The sequence below is a fragment of the Sphaerodactylus townsendi genome, linkage group LG02, assembly GCF_021028975.2.
Source record: "Sphaerodactylus townsendi isolate TG3544 linkage group LG02, MPM_Stown_v2.3, whole genome shotgun sequence".
NCBI lineage: Eukaryota > Metazoa > Chordata > Lepidosauria > Squamata > Sphaerodactylidae > Sphaerodactylus > Sphaerodactylus townsendi.
Genome location: NC_059426.1, coordinates 169,083,744 through 169,098,583, shown reverse-complemented (window position 1 = coordinate 169,098,583; position 14,840 = coordinate 169,083,744).

Sequence of the window (14,840 nt, the reverse complement as noted above, 5' to 3'; positions counted from 1 at the left end):
GGGGTGGGGGGGGGGGGGGGTGGGGGGGGGGGGGGGTGGGGGGGGGGGGGGGTGGGGGGGGGGGGGGGTGGGGGGGGGGGGGGGTGGGGGGGGGGGGGGGTGGGGGGGGGGGGGGGTGGGGGGGGGGGGGGGTGGGGGGGGGGGGGGGTGGGGGGGGGGGGGGGTGGGGGGGGGGGGGGGTGGGGGGGGGGGGGGGTGGGGGGGGGGGGGGGTGGGGGGGGGGGGGGGTGGGGGGGGGGGGGGGTGGGGGGGGGGGGGGGTGGGGGGGGGGGGGGGTGGGGGGGGGGGGGGGTGGGGGGGGGGGGGGGTGGGGGGGGGGGGGGGTGGGGGGGGGGGGGGGTGGGGGGGGGGGGGGGTGGGGGGGGGGGGGGGTGGGGGGGGGGGGGGGTGGGGGGGGGGGGGGGTGGGGGGGGGGGGGGGTGGGGGGGGGGGGGGGTGGGGGGGGGGGGGGGTGGGGGGGGGGGGGGGTGGGGGGGGGGGGGGGTGGGGGGGGGGGGGGGTGGGGGGGGGGGGGGGTGGGGGGGGGGGGGGGTGGGGGGGGGGGGGGGTGGGGGGGGGGGGGGGTGGGGGGGGGGGGGGGTGGGGGGGGGGGGGGGTGGGGGGGGGGGGGGGTGGGGGGGGGGGGGGGTGGGGGGGGGGGGGGGTGGGGGGGGGGGGGGGTGGGGGGGGGGGGGGGTGGGGGGGGGGGGGGGTGGGGGGGGGGGGGGGTGGGGGGGGGGGGGGGTGGGGGGGGGGGGGGGTGGGGGGGGGGGGGGGTGGGGGGGGGGGGGGGTGGGGGGGGGGGGGGGTGGGGGGGGGGGGGGGTGGGGGGGGGGGGGGGTGGGGGGGGGGGGGGGTGGGGGGGGGGGGGGGTGGGGGGGGGGGGGGGTGGGGGGGGGGGGGGGTGGGGGGGGGGGGGGGTGGGGGGGGGGGGGGGTGGGGGGGGGGGGGGGTGGGGGGGGGGGGGGGTGGGGGGGGGGGGGGGTGGGGGGGGGGGGGGGTGGGGGGGGGGGGGGGTGGGGGGGGGGGGGGGTGGGGGGGGGGGGGGGTGGGGGGGGGGGGGGGTGGGGGGGGGGGGGGGTGGGGGGGGGGGGGGGTGGGGGGGGGGGGGGGTGGGGGGGGGGGGGGGTGGGGGGGGGGGGGGGTGGGGGGGGGGGGGGGTGGGGGGGGGGGGGGGTGGGGGGGGGGGGGGGTGGGGGGGGGGGGGGGTGGGGGGGGGGGGGGGTGGGGGGGGGGGGGGGTGGGGGGGGGGGGGGGTGGGGGGGGGGGGGGGTGGGGGGGGGGGGGGGTGGGGGGGGGGGGGGGTGGGGGGGGGGGGGGGTGGGGGGGGGGGGGGGTGGGGGGGGGGGGGGGTGGGGGGGGGGGGGGGTGGGGGGGGGGGGGGGTGGGGGGGGGGGGGGGTGGGGGGGGGGGGGGGTGGGGGGGGGGGGGGGTGGGGGGGGGGGGGGGTGGGGGGGGGGGGGGGTGGGGGGGGGGGGGGGTGGGGGGGGGGGGGGGTGGGGGGGGGGGGGGGTGGGGGGGGGGGGGGGTGGGGGGGGGGGGGGGTGGGGGGGGGGGGGGGTGGGGGGGGGGGGGGGTGGGGGGGGGGGGGGGTGGGGGGGGGGGGGGGTGGGGGGGGGGGGGGGTGGGGGGGGGGGGGGGTGGGGGGGGGGGGGGGTGGGGGGGGGGGGGGGTGGGGGGGGGGGGGGGTGGGGGGGGGGGGGGGTGGGGGGGGGGGGGGGTGGGGGGGGGGGGGGGTGGGGGGGGGGGGGGGTGGGGGGGGGGGGGGGTGGGGGGGGGGGGGGGTGGGGGGGGGGGGGGGTGGGGGGGGGGGGGGGTGGGGGGGGGGGGGGGTGGGGGGGGGGGGGGGTGGGGGGGGGGGGGGGTGGGGGGGGGGGGGGGTGGGGGGGGGGGGGGGTGGGGGGGGGGGGGGGTGGGGGGGGGGGGGGGTGGGGGGGGGGGGGGGTGGGGGGGGGGGGGGGTGGGGGGGGGGGGGGGTGGGGGGGGGGGGGGGTGGGGGGGGGGGGGGGTGGGGGGGGGGGGGGGTGGGGGGGGGGGGGGGTGGGGGGGGGGGGGGGTGGGGGGGGGGGGGGGTGGGGGGGGGGGGGGGTGGGGGGGGGGGGGGGTGGGGGGGGGGGGGGGTGGGGGGGGGGGGGGGTGGGGGGGGGGGGGGGTGGGGGGGGGGGGGGGTGGGGGGGGGGGGGGGTGGGGGGGGGGGGGGGTGGGGGGGGGGGGGGGTGGGGGGGGGGGGGGGTGGGGGGGGGGGGGGGTGGGGGGGGGGGGGGGTGGGGGGGGGGGGGGGTGGGGGGGGGGGGGGGTGGGGGGGGGGGGGGGTGGGGGGGGGGGGGGGTGGGGGGGGGGGGGGGTGGGGGGGGGGGGGGGTGGGGGGGGGGGGGGGTGGGGGGGGGGGGGGGTGGGGGGGGGGGGGGGTGGGGGGGGGGGGGGGTGGGGGGGGGGGGGGGTGGGGGGGGGGGGGGGTGGGGGGGGGGGGGGGTGGGGGGGGGGGGGGGTGGGGGGGGGGGGGGGTGGGGGGGGGGGGGGGTGGGGGGGGGGGGGGGTGGGGGGGGGGGGGGGTGGGGGGGGGGGGGGGTGGGGGGGGGGGGGGGTGGGGGGGGGGGGGGGTGGGGGGGGGGGGGGGTGGGGGGGGGGGGGGGTGGGGGGGGGGGGGGGTGGGGGGGGGGGGGGGTGGGGGGGGGGGGGGGTGGGGGGGGGGGGGGGTGGGGGGGGGGGGGGGTGGGGGGGGGGGGGGGTGGGGGGGGGGGGGGGTGGGGGGGGGGGGGGGTGGGGGGGGGGGGGGGTGGGGGGGGGGGGGGGTGGGGGGGGGGGGGGGTGGGGGGGGGGGGGGGTGGGGGGGGGGGGGGGTGGGGGGGGGGGGGGGTGGGGGGGGGGGGGGGTGGGGGGGGGGGGGGGTGGGGGGGGGGGGGGGTGGGGGGGGGGGGGGGTGGGGGGGGGGGGGGGTGGGGGGGGGGGGGGGTGGGGGGGGGGGGGGGTGGGGGGGGGGGGGGGTGGGGGGGGGGGGGGGTGGGGGGGGGGGGGGGTGGGGGGGGGGGGGGGTGGGGGGGGGGGGGGGTGGGGGGGGGGGGGGGTGGGGGGGGGGGGGGGTGGGGGGGGGGGGGGGTGGGGGGGGGGGGGGGTGGGGGGGGGGGGGGGTGGGGGGGGGGGGGGGTGGGGGGGGGGGGGGGTGGGGGGGGGGGGGGGTGGGGGGGGGGGGGGGTGGGGGGGGGGGGGGGTGGGGGGGGGGGGGGGTGGGGGGGGGGGGGGGTGGGGGGGGGGGGGGGTGGGGGGGGGGGGGGGTGGGGGGGGGGGGGGGTGGGGGGGGGGGGGGGTGGGGGGGGGGGGGGGTGGGGGGGGGGGGGGGTGGGGGGGGGGGGGGGTGGGGGGGGGGGGGGGTGGGGGGGGGGGGGGGTGGGGGGGGGGGGGGGTGGGGGGGGGGGGGGGTGGGGGGGGGGGGGGGTGGGGGGGGGGGGGGGTGGGGGGGGGGGGGGGTGGGGGGGGGGGGGGGTGGGGGGGGGGGGGGGTGGGGGGGGGGGGGGGTGGGGGGGGGGGGGGGTGGGGGGGGGGGGGGGTGGGGGGGGGGGGGGGTGGGGGGGGGGGGGGGTGGGGGGGGGGGGGGGTGGGGGGGGGGGGGGGTGGGGGGGGGGGGGGGTGGGGGGGGGGGGGGGTGGGGGGGGGGGGGGGTGGGGGGGGGGGGGGGTGGGGGGGGGGGGGGGTGGGGGGGGGGGGGGGTGGGGGGGGGGGGGGGTGGGGGGGGGGGGGGGTGGGGGGGGGGGGGGGTGGGGGGGGGGGGGGGTGGGGGGGGGGGGGGGTGGGGGGGGGGGGGGGTGGGGGGGGGGGGGGGTGGGGGGGGGGGGGGGTGGGGGGGGGGGGGGGTGGGGGGGGGGGGGGGTGGGGGGGGGGGGGGGTGGGGGGGGGGGGGGGTGGGGGGGGGGGGGGGTGGGGGGGGGGGGGGGTGGGGGGGGGGGGGGGTGGGGGGGGGGGGGGGTGGGGGGGGGGGGGGGTGGGGGGGGGGGGGGGTGGGGGGGGGGGGGGGTGGGGGGGGGGGGGGGTGGGGGGGGGGGGGGGTGGGGGGGGGGGGGGGTGGGGGGGGGGGGGGGTGGGGGGGGGGGGGGGTGGGGGGGGGGGGGGGTGGGGGGGGGGGGGGGTGGGGGGGGGGGGGGGTGGGGGGGGGGGGGGGTGGGGGGGGGGGGGGGTGGGGGGGGGGGGGGGTGGGGGGGGGGGGGGGTGGGGGGGGGGGGGGGTGGGGGGGGGGGGGGGTGGGGGGGGGGGGGGGTGGGGGGGGGGGGGGGTGGGGGGGGGGGGGGGTGGGGGGGGGGGGGGGTGGGGGGGGGGGGGGGTGGGGGGGGGGGGGGGTGGGGGGGGGGGGGGGTGGGGGGGGGGGGGGGTGGGGGGGGGGGGGGGTGGGGGGGGGGGGGGGTGGGGGGGGGGGGGGGTGGGGGGGGGGGGGGGTGGGGGGGGGGGGGGGTGGGGGGGGGGGGGGGTGGGGGGGGGGGGGGGTGGGGGGGGGGGGGGGTGGGGGGGGGGGGGGGTGGGGGGGGGGGGGGGTGGGGGGGGGGGGGGGTGGGGGGGGGGGGGGGTGGGGGGGGGGGGGGGTGGGGGGGGGGGGGGGTGGGGGGGGGGGGGGGTGGGGGGGGGGGGGGGTGGGGGGGGGGGGGGGTGGGGGGGGGGGGGGGTGGGGGGGGGGGGGGGTGGGGGGGGGGGGGGGTGGGGGGGGGGGGGGGTGGGGGGGGGGGGGGGTGGGGGGGGGGGGGGGTGGGGGGGGGGGGGGGTGGGGGGGGGGGGGGGTGGGGGGGGGGGGGGGTGGGGGGGGGGGGGGGTGGGGGGGGGGGGGGGTGGGGGGGGGGGGGGGTGGGGGGGGGGGGGGGTGGGGGGGGGGGGGGGTGGGGGGGGGGGGGGGTGGGGGGGGGGGGGGGTGGGGGGGGGGGGGGGTGGGGGGGGGGGGGGGTGGGGGGGGGGGGGGGTGGGGGGGGGGGGGGGTGGGGGGGGGGGGGGGTGGGGGGGGGGGGGGGTGGGGGGGGGGGGGGGTGGGGGGGGGGGGGGGTGGGGGGGGGGGGGGGTGGGGGGGGGGGGGGGTGGGGGGGGGGGGGGGTGGGGGGGGGGGGGGGTGGGGGGGGGGGGGGGTGGGGGGGGGGGGGGGTGGGGGGGGGGGGGGGTGGGGGGGGGGGGGGGTGGGGGGGGGGGGGGGTGGGGGGGGGGGGGGGTGGGGGGGGGGGGGGGTGGGGGGGGGGGGGGGTGGGGGGGGGGGGGGGTGGGGGGGGGGGGGGGTGGGGGGGGGGGGGGGTGGGGGGGGGGGGGGGTGGGGGGGGGGGGGGGTGGGGGGGGGGGGGGGTGGGGGGGGGGGGGGGTGGGGGGGGGGGGGGGTGGGGGGGGGGGGGGGTGGGGGGGGGGGGGGGTGGGGGGGGGGGGGGGTGGGGGGGGGGGGGGGTGGGGGGGGGGGGGGGTGGGGGGGGGGGGGGGTGGGGGGGGGGGGGGGTGGGGGGGGGGGGGGGTGGGGGGGGGGGGGGGTGGGGGGGGGGGGGGGTGGGGGGGGGGGGGGGTGGGGGGGGGGGGGGGTGGGGGGGGGGGGGGGTGGGGGGGGGGGGGGGTGGGGGGGGGGGGGGGTGGGGGGGGGGGGGGGTGGGGGGGGGGGGGGGTGGGGGGGGGGGGGGGTGGGGGGGGGGGGGGGTGGGGGGGGGGGGGGGTGGGGGGGGGGGGGGGTGGGGGGGGGGGGGGGTGGGGGGGGGGGGGGGTGGGGGGGGGGGGGGGTGGGGGGGGGGGGGGGTGGGGGGGGGGGGGGGTGGGGGGGGGGGGGGGTGGGGGGGGGGGGGGGTGGGGGGGGGGGGGGGTGGGGGGGGGGGGGGGTGGGGGGGGGGGGGGGTGGGGGGGGGGGGGGGTGGGGGGGGGGGGGGGTGGGGGGGGGGGGGGGTGGGGGGGGGGGGGGGTGGGGGGGGGGGGGGGTGGGGGGGGGGGGGGGTGGGGGGGGGGGGGGGTGGGGGGGGGGGGGGGTGGGGGGGGGGGGGGGTGGGGGGGGGGGGGGGTGGGGGGGGGGGGGGGTGGGGGGGGGGGGGGGTGGGGGGGGGGGGGGGTGGGGGGGGGGGGGGGTGGGGGGGGGGGGGGGTGGGGGGGGGGGGGGGTGGGGGGGGGGGGGGGTGGGGGGGGGGGGGGGTGGGGGGGGGGGGGGGTGGGGGGGGGGGGGGGTGGGGGGGGGGGGGGGTGGGGGGGGGGGGGGGTGGGGGGGGGGGGGGGTGGGGGGGGGGGGGGGTGGGGGGGGGGGGGGGTGGGGGGGGGGGGGGGTGGGGGGGGGGGGGGGTGGGGGGGGGGGGGGGTGGGGGGGGGGGGGGGTGGGGGGGGGGGGGGGTGGGGGGGGGGGGGGGTGGGGGGGGGGGGGGGTGGGGGGGGGGGGGGGTGGGGGGGGGGGGGGGTGGGGGGGGGGGGGGGTGGGGGGGGGGGGGGGTGGGGGGGGGGGGGGGTGGGGGGGGGGGGGGGTGGGGGGGGGGGGGGGTGGGGGGGGGGGGGGGTGGGGGGGGGGGGGGGTGGGGGGGGGGGGGGGTGGGGGGGGGGGGGGGTGGGGGGGGGGGGGGGTGGGGGGGGGGGGGGGTGGGGGGGGGGGGGGGTGGGGGGGGGGGGGGGTGGGGGGGGGGGGGGGTGGGGGGGGGGGGGGGTGGGGGGGGGGGGGGGTGGGGGGGGGGGGGGGTGGGGGGGGGGGGGGGTGGGGGGGGGGGGGGGTGGGGGGGGGGGGGGGTGGGGGGGGGGGGGGGTGGGGGGGGGGGGGGGTGGGGGGGGGGGGGGGTGGGGGGGGGGGGGGGTGGGGGGGGGGGGGGGTGGGGGGGGGGGGGGGTGGGGGGGGGGGGGGGTGGGGGGGGGGGGGGGTGGGGGGGGGGGGGGGTGGGGGGGGGGGGGGGTGGGGGGGGGGGGGGGTGGGGGGGGGGGGGGGTGGGGGGGGGGGGGGGTGGGGGGGGGGGGGGGTGGGGGGGGGGGGGGGTGGGGGGGGGGGGGGGTGGGGGGGGGGGGGGGTGGGGGGGGGGGGGGGTGGGGGGGGGGGGGGGTGGGGGGGGGGGGGGGTGGGGGGGGGGGGGGGTGGGGGGGGGGGGGGGTGGGGGGGGGGGGGGGTGGGGGGGGGGGGGGGTGGGGGGGGGGGGGGGTGGGGGGGGGGGGGGGTGGGGGGGGGGGGGGGTGGGGGGGGGGGGGGGTGGGGGGGGGGGGGGGTGGGGGGGGGGGGGGGTGGGGGGGGGGGGGGGTGGGGGGGGGGGGGGGTGGGGGGGGGGGGGGGTGGGGGGGGGGGGGGGTGGGGGGGGGGGGGGGTGGGGGGGGGGGGGGGTGGGGGGGGGGGGGGGTGGGGGGGGGGGGGGGTGGGGGGGGGGGGGGGTGGGGGGGGGGGGGGGTGGGGGGGGGGGGGGGTGGGGGGGGGGGGGGGTGGGGGGGGGGGGGGGTGGGGGGGGGGGGGGGTGGGGGGGGGGGGGGGTGGGGGGGGGGGGGGGTGGGGGGGGGGGGGGGTGGGGGGGGGGGGGGGTGGGGGGGGGGGGGGGTGGGGGGGGGGGGGGGTGGGGGGGGGGGGGGGTGGGGGGGGGGGGGGGTGGGGGGGGGGGGGGGTGGGGGGGGGGGGGGGTGGGGGGGGGGGGGGGTGGGGGGGGGGGGGGGTGGGGGGGGGGGGGGGTGGGGGGGGGGGGGGGTGGGGGGGGGGGGGGGTGGGGGGGGGGGGGGGTGGGGGGGGGGGGGGGTGGGGGGGGGGGGGGGTGGGGGGGGGGGGGGGTGGGGGGGGGGGGGGGTGGGGGGGGGGGGGGGTGGGGGGGGGGGGGGGTGGGGGGGGGGGGGGGTGGGGGGGGGGGGGGGTGGGGGGGGGGGGGGGTGGGGGGGGGGGGGGGTGGGGGGGGGGGGGGGTGGGGGGGGGGGGGGGTGGGGGGGGGGGGGGGTGGGGGGGGGGGGGGGTGGGGGGGGGGGGGGGTGGGGGGGGGGGGGGGTGGGGGGGGGGGGGGGTGGGGGGGGGGGGGGGTGGGGGGGGGGGGGGGTGGGGGGGGGGGGGGGTGGGGGGGGGGGGGGGTGGGGGGGGGGGGGGGTGGGGGGGGGGGGGGGTGGGGGGGGGGGGGGGTGGGGGGGGGGGGGGGTGGGGGGGGGGGGGGGTGGGGGGGGGGGGGGGTGGGGGGGGGGGGGGGTGGGGGGGGGGGGGGGTGGGGGGGGGGGGGGGTGGGGGGGGGGGGGGGTGGGGGGGGGGGGGGGTGGGGGGGGGGGGGGGTGGGGGGGGGGGGGGGTGGGGGGGGGGGGGGGTGGGGGGGGGGGGGGGTGGGGGGGGGGGGGGGTGGGGGGGGGGGGGGGTGGGGGGGGGGGGGGGTGGGGGGGGGGGGGGGTGGGGGGGGGGGGGGGTGGGGGGGGGGGGGGGTGGGGGGGGGGGGGGGTGGGGGGGGGGGGGGGTGGGGGGGGGGGGGGGTGGGGGGGGGGGGGGGTGGGGGGGGGGGGGGGTGGGGGGGGGGGGGGGTGGGGGGGGGGGGGGGTGGGGGGGGGGGGGGGTGGGGGGGGGGGGGGGTGGGGGGGGGGGGGGGTGGGGGGGGGGGGGGGTGGGGGGGGGGGGGGGTGGGGGGGGGGGGGGGTGGGGGGGGGGGGGGGTGGGGGGGGGGGGGGGTGGGGGGGGGGGGGGGTGGGGGGGGGGGGGGGTGGGGGGGGGGGGGGGTGGGGGGGGGGGGGGGTGGGGGGGGGGGGGGGTGGGGGGGGGGGGGGGTGGGGGGGGGGGGGGGTGGGGGGGGGGGGGGGTGGGGGGGGGGGGGGGTGGGGGGGGGGGGGGGTGGGGGGGGGGGGGGGTGGGGGGGGGGGGGGGTGGGGGGGGGGGGGGGTGGGGGGGGGGGGGGGTGGGGGGGGGGGGGGGTGGGGGGGGGGGGGGGTGGGGGGGGGGGGGGGTGGGGGGGGGGGGGGGTGGGGGGGGGGGGGGGTGGGGGGGGGGGGGGGTGGGGGGGGGGGGGGGTGGGGGGGGGGGGGGGTGGGGGGGGGGGGGGGTGGGGGGGGGGGGGGGTGGGGGGGGGGGGGGGTGGGGGGGGGGGGGGGTGGGGGGGGGGGGGGGTGGGGGGGGGGGGGGGTGGGGGGGGGGGGGGGTGGGGGGGGGGGGGGGTGGGGGGGGGGGGGGGTGGGGGGGGGGGGGGGTGGGGGGGGGGGGGGGTGGGGGGGGGGGGGGGTGGGGGGGGGGGGGGGTGGGGGGGGGGGGGGGTGGGGGGGGGGGGGGGTGGGGGGGGGGGGGGGTGGGGGGGGGGGGGGGTGGGGGGGGGGGGGGGTGGGGGGGGGGGGGGGTGGGGGGGGGGGGGGGTGGGGGGGGGGGGGGGTGGGGGGGGGGGGGGGTGGGGGGGGGGGGGGGTGGGGGGGGGGGGGGGTGGGGGGGGGGGGGGGTGGGGGGGGGGGGGGGTGGGGGGGGGGGGGGGTGGGGGGGGGGGGGGGTGGGGGGGGGGGGGGGTGGGGGGGGGGGGGGGTGGGGGGGGGGGGGGGTGGGGGGGGGGGGGGGTGGGGGGGGGGGGGGGTGGGGGGGGGGGGGGGTGGGGGGGGGGGGGGGTGGGGGGGGGGGGGGGTGGGGGGGGGGGGGGGTGGGGGGGGGGGGGGGTGGGGGGGGGGGGGGGTGGGGGGGGGGGGGGGTGGGGGGGGGGGGGGGTGGGGGGGGGGGGGGGTGGGGGGGGGGGGGGGTGGGGGGGGGGGGGGGTGGGGGGGGGGGGGGGTGGGGGGGGGGGGGGGTGGGGGGGGGGGGGGGTGGGGGGGGGGGGGGGTGGGGGGGGGGGGGGGTGGGGGGGGGGGGGGGTGGGGGGGGGGGGGGGTGGGGGGGGGGGGGGGTGGGGGGGGGGGGGGGTGGGGGGGGGGGGGGGTGGGGGGGGGGGGGGGTGGGGGGGGGGGGGGGTGGGGGGGGGGGGGGGTGGGGGGGGGGGGGGGTGGGGGGGGGGGGGGGTGGGGGGGGGGGGGGGTGGGGGGGGGGGGGGGTGGGGGGGGGGGGGGGTGGGGGGGGGGGGGGGTGGGGGGGGGGGGGGGTGGGGGGGGGGGGGGGTGGGGGGGGGGGGGGGTGGGGGGGGGGGGGGGTGGGGGGGGGGGGGGGTGGGGGGGGGGGGGGGTGGGGGGGGGGGGGGGTGGGGGGGGGGGGGGGTGGGGGGGGGGGGGGGTGGGGGGGGGGGGGGGTGGGGGGGGGGGGGGGTGGGGGGGGGGGGGGGTGGGGGGGGGGGGGGGTGGGGGGGGGGGGGGGTGGGGGGGGGGGGGGGTGGGGGGGGGGGGGGGTGGGGGGGGGGGGGGGTGGGGGGGGGGGGGGGTGGGGGGGGGGGGGGGTGGGGGGGGGGGGGGGTGGGGGGGGGGGGGGGTGGGGGGGGGGGGGGGTGGGGGGGGGGGGGGGTGGGGGGGGGGGGGGGTGGGGGGGGGGGGGGGTGGGGGGGGGGGGGGGTGGGGGGGGGGGGGGGTGGGGGGGGGGGGGGGTGGGGGGGGGGGGGGGTGGGGGGGGGGGGGGGTGGGGGGGGGGGGGGGTGGGGGGGGGGGGGGGTGGGGGGGGGGGGGGGTGGGGGGGGGGGGGGGTGGGGGGGGGGGGGGGTGGGGGGGGGGGGGGGTGGGGGGGGGGGGGGGTGGGGGGGGGGGGGGGTGGGGGGGGGGGGGGGTGGGGGGGGGGGGGGGTGGGGGGGGGGGGGGGTGGGGGGGGGGGGGGGTGGGGGGGGGGGGGGGTGGGGGGGGGGGGGGGTGGGGGGGGGGGGGGGTGGGGGGGGGGGGGGGTGGGGGGGGGGGGGGGTGGGGGGGGGGGGGGGTGGGGGGGGGGGGGGGTGGGGGGGGGGGGGGGTGGGGGGGGGGGGGGGTGGGGGGGGGGGGGGGTGGGGGGGGGGGGGGGTGGGGGGGGGGGGGGGTGGGGGGGGGGGGGGGTGGGGGGGGGGGGGGGTGGGGGGGGGGGGGGGTGGGGGGGGGGGGGGGTGGGGGGGGGGGGGGGTGGGGGGGGGGGGGGGTGGGGGGGGGGGGGGGTGGGGGGGGGGGGGGGTGGGGGGGGGGGGGGGTGGGGGGGGGGGGGGGTGGGGGGGGGGGGGGGTGGGGGGGGGGGGGGGTGGGGGGGGGGGGGGGTGGGGGGGGGGGGGGGTGGGGGGGGGGGGGGGTGGGGGGGGGGGGGGGTGGGGGGGGGGGGGGGTGGGGGGGGGGGGGGGTGGGGGGGGGGGGGGGTGGGGGGGGGGGGGGGTGGGGGGGGGGGGGGGTGGGGGGGGGGGGGGGTGGGGGGGGGGGGGGGTGGGGGGGGGGGGGGGTGGGGGGGGGGGGGGGTGGGGGGGGGGGGGGGTGGGGGGGGGGGGGGGTGGGGGGGGGGGGGGGTGGGGGGGGGGGGGGGTGGGGGGGGGGGGGGGTGGGGGGGGGGGGGGGTGGGGGGGGGGGGGGGTGGGGGGGGGGGGGGGTGGGGGGGGGGGGGGGTGGGGGGGGGGGGGGGTGGGGGGGGGGGGGGGTGGGGGGGGGGGGGGGTGGGGGGGGGGGGGGGTGGGGGGGGGGGGGGGTGGGGGGGGGGGGGGGTGGGGGGGGGGGGGGGTGGGGGGGGGGGGGGGTGGGGGGGGGGGGGGGTGGGGGGGGGGGGGGGTGGGGGGGGGGGGGGGTGGGGGGGGGGGGGGGTGGGGGGGGGGGGGGGTGGGGGGGGGGGGGGGTGGGGGGGGGGGGGGGTGGGGGGGGGGGGGGGTGGGGGGGGGGGGGGGTGGGGGGGGGGGGGGGTGGGGGGGGGGGGGGGTGGGGGGGGGGGGGGGTGGGGGGGGGGGGGGGTGGGGGGGGGGGGGGGTGGGGGGGGGGGGGGGTGGGGGGGGGGGGGGGTGGGGGGGGGGGGGGGTGGGGGGGGGGGGGGGTGGGGGGGGGGGGGGGTGGGGGGGGGGGGGGGTGGGGGGGGGGGGGGGTGGGGGGGGGGGGGGGTGGGGGGGGGGGGGGGTGGGGGGGGGGGGGGGTGGGGGGGGGGGGGGGTGGGGGGGGGGGGGGGTGGGGGGGGGGGGGGGTGGGGGGGGGGGGGGGTGGGGGGGGGGGGGGGTGGGGGGGGGGGGGGGTGGGGGGGGGGGGGGGTGGGGGGGGGGGGGGGTGGGGGGGGGGGGGGGTGGGGGGGGGGGGGGGTGGGGGGGGGGGGGGGTGGGGGGGGGGGGGGGTGGGGGGGGGGGGGGGTGGGGGGGGGGGGGGGTGGGGGGGGGGGGGGGTGGGGGGGGGGGGGGGTGGGGGGGGGGGGGGGTGGGGGGGGGGGGGGGTGGGGGGGGGGGGGGGTGGGGGGGGGGGGGGGTGGGGGGGGGGGGGGGTGGGGGGGGGGGGGGGTGGGGGGGGGGGGGGGTGGGGGGGGGGGGGGGTGGGGGGGGGGGGGGGTGGGGGGGGGGGGGGGTGGGGGGGGGGGGGGGTGGGGGGGGGGGGGGGTGGGGGGGGGGGGGGGTGGGGGGGGGGGGGGGTGGGGGGGGGGGGGGGTGGGGGGGGGGGGGGGTGGGGGGGGGGGGGGGTGGGGGGGGGGGGGGGTGGGGGGGGGGGGGGGTGGGGGGGGGGGGGGGTGGGGGGGGGGGGGGGTGGGGGGGGGGGGGGGTGGGGGGGGGGGGGGGTGGGGGGGGGGGGGGGTGGGGGGGGGGGGGGGTGGGGGGGGGGGGGGGTGGGGGGGGGGGGGGGTGGGGGGGGGGGGGGGTGGGGGGGGGGGGGGGTGGGGGGGGGGGGGGGTGGGGGGGGGGGGGGGTGGGGGGGGGGGGGGGTGGGGGGGGGGGGGGGTGGGGGGGGGGGGGGGTGGGGGGGGGGGGGGGTGGGGGGGGGGGGGGGTGGGGGGGGGGGGGGGTGGGGGGGGGGGGGGGTGGGGGGGGGGGGGGGTGGGGGGGGGGGGGGGTGGGGGGGGGGGGGGGTGGGGGGGGGGGGGGGTGGGGGGGGGGGGGGGTGGGGGGGGGGGGGGGTGGGGGGGGGGGGGGGTGGGGGGGGGGGGGGGTGGGGGGGGGGGGGGGTGGGGGGGGGGGGGGGTGGGGGGGGGGGGGGGTGGGGGGGGGGGGGGGTGGGGGGGGGGGGGGGTGGGGGGGGGGGGGGGTGGGGGGGGGGGGGGGTGGGGGGGGGGGGGGGTGGGGGGGGGGGGGGGTGGGGGGGGGGGGGGGTGGGGGGGGGGGGGGGTGGGGGGGGGGGGGGGTGGGGGGGGGGGGGGGTGGGGGGGGGGGGGGGTGGGGGGGGGGGGGGGTGGGGGGGGGGGGGGGTGGGGGGGGGGGGGGGTGGGGGGGGGGGGGGGTGGGGGGGGGGGGGGGTGGGGGGGGGGGGGGGTGGGGGGGGGGGGGGGTGGGGGGGGGGGGGGGTGGGGGGGGGGGGGGGTGGGGGGGGGGGGGGGTGGGGGGGGGGGGGGGTGGGGGGGGGGGGGGGTGGGGGGGGGGGGGGGTGGGGGGGGGGGGGGGTGGGGGGGGGGGGGGGTGGGGGGGGGGGGGGGTGGGGGGGGGGGGGGGTGGGGGGGGGGGGGGGTGGGGGGGGGGGGGGGTGGGGGGGGGGGGGGGTGGGGGGGGGGGGGGGTGGGGGGGGGGGGGGGTGGGGGGGGGGGGGGGTGGGGGGGGGGGGGGGTGGGGGGGGGGGGGGGTGGGGGGGGGGGGGGGTGGGGGGGGGGGGGGGTGGGGGGGGGGGGGGGTGGGGGGGGGGGGGGGTGGGGGGGGGGGGGGGTGGGGGGGGGGGGGGGTGGGGGGGGGGGGGGGTGGGGGGGGGGGGGGGTGGGGGGGGGGGGGGGTGGGGGGGGGGGGGGGTGGGGGGGGGGGGGGGTGGGGGGGGGGGGGGGTGGGGGGGGGGGGGGGTGGGGGGGGGGGGGGGTGGGGGGGGGGGGGGGTGGGGGGGGGGGGGGGTGGGGGGGGGGGGGGGTGGGGGGGGGGGGGGGTGGGGGGGGGGGGGGGTGGGGGGGGGGGGGGGTGGGGGGGGGGGGGGGTGGGGGGGGGGGGGGGTGGGGGGGGGGGGGGGTGGGGGGGGGGGGGGGTGGGGGGGGGGGGGGGTGGGGGGGGGGGGGGGTGGGGGGGGGGGGGGGTGGGGGGGGGGGGGGGTGGGGGGGGGGGGGGGTGGGGGGGGGGGGGGGTGGGGGGGGGGGGGGGTGGGGGGGGGGGGGGGTGGGGGGGGGGGGGGGTGGGGGGGGGGGGGGGTGGGGGGGGGGGGGGGTGGGGGGGGGGGGGGGTGGGGGGGGGGGGGGGTGGGGGGGGGGGGGGGTGGGGGGGGGGGGGGGTGGGGGGGGGGGGGGGTGGGGGGGGGGGGGGGTGGGGGGGGGGGGGGGTGGGGGGGGGGGGGGGTGGGGGGGGGGGGGGGTGGGGGGGGGGGGGGGTGGGGGGGGGGGGGGGTGGGGGGGGGGGGGGGTGGGGGGGGGGGGGGGTGGGGGGGGGGGGGGGTGGGGGGGGGGGGGGGTGGGGGGGGGGGGGGGTGGGGGGGGGGGGGGGTGGGGGGGGGGGGGGGTGGGGGGGGGGGGGGGTGGGGGGGGGGGGGGGTGGGGGGGGGGGGGGGTGGGGGGGGGGGGGGGTGGGGGGGGGGGGGGGTGGGGGGGGGGGGGGGTGGGGGGGGGGGGGGGTGGGGGGGGGGGGGGGTGGGGGGGGGGGGGGGTGGGGGGGGGGGGGGGTGGGGGGGGGGGGGGGTGGGGGGGGGGGGGGGTGGGGGGGGGGGGGGGTGGGGGGGGGGGGGGGTGGGGGGGGGGGGGGGTGGGGGGGGGGGGGGGTGGGGGGGGGGGGGGGTGGGGGGGGGGGGGGGTGGGGGGGGGGGGGGGTGGGGGGGGGGGGGGGTGGGGGGGGGGGGGGGTGGGGGGGGGGGGGGGTGGGGGGGGGGGGGGGTGGGGGGGGGGGGGGGTGGGGGGGGGGGGGGGTGGGGGGGGGGGGGGGTGGGGGGGGGGGGGGGTGGGGGGGGGGGGGGGTGGGGGGGGGGGGGGGTGGGGGGGGGGGGGGGTGGGGGGGGGGGGGGGTGGGGGGGGGGGGGGGTGGGGGGGGGGGGGGGTGGGGGGGGGGGGGGGTGGG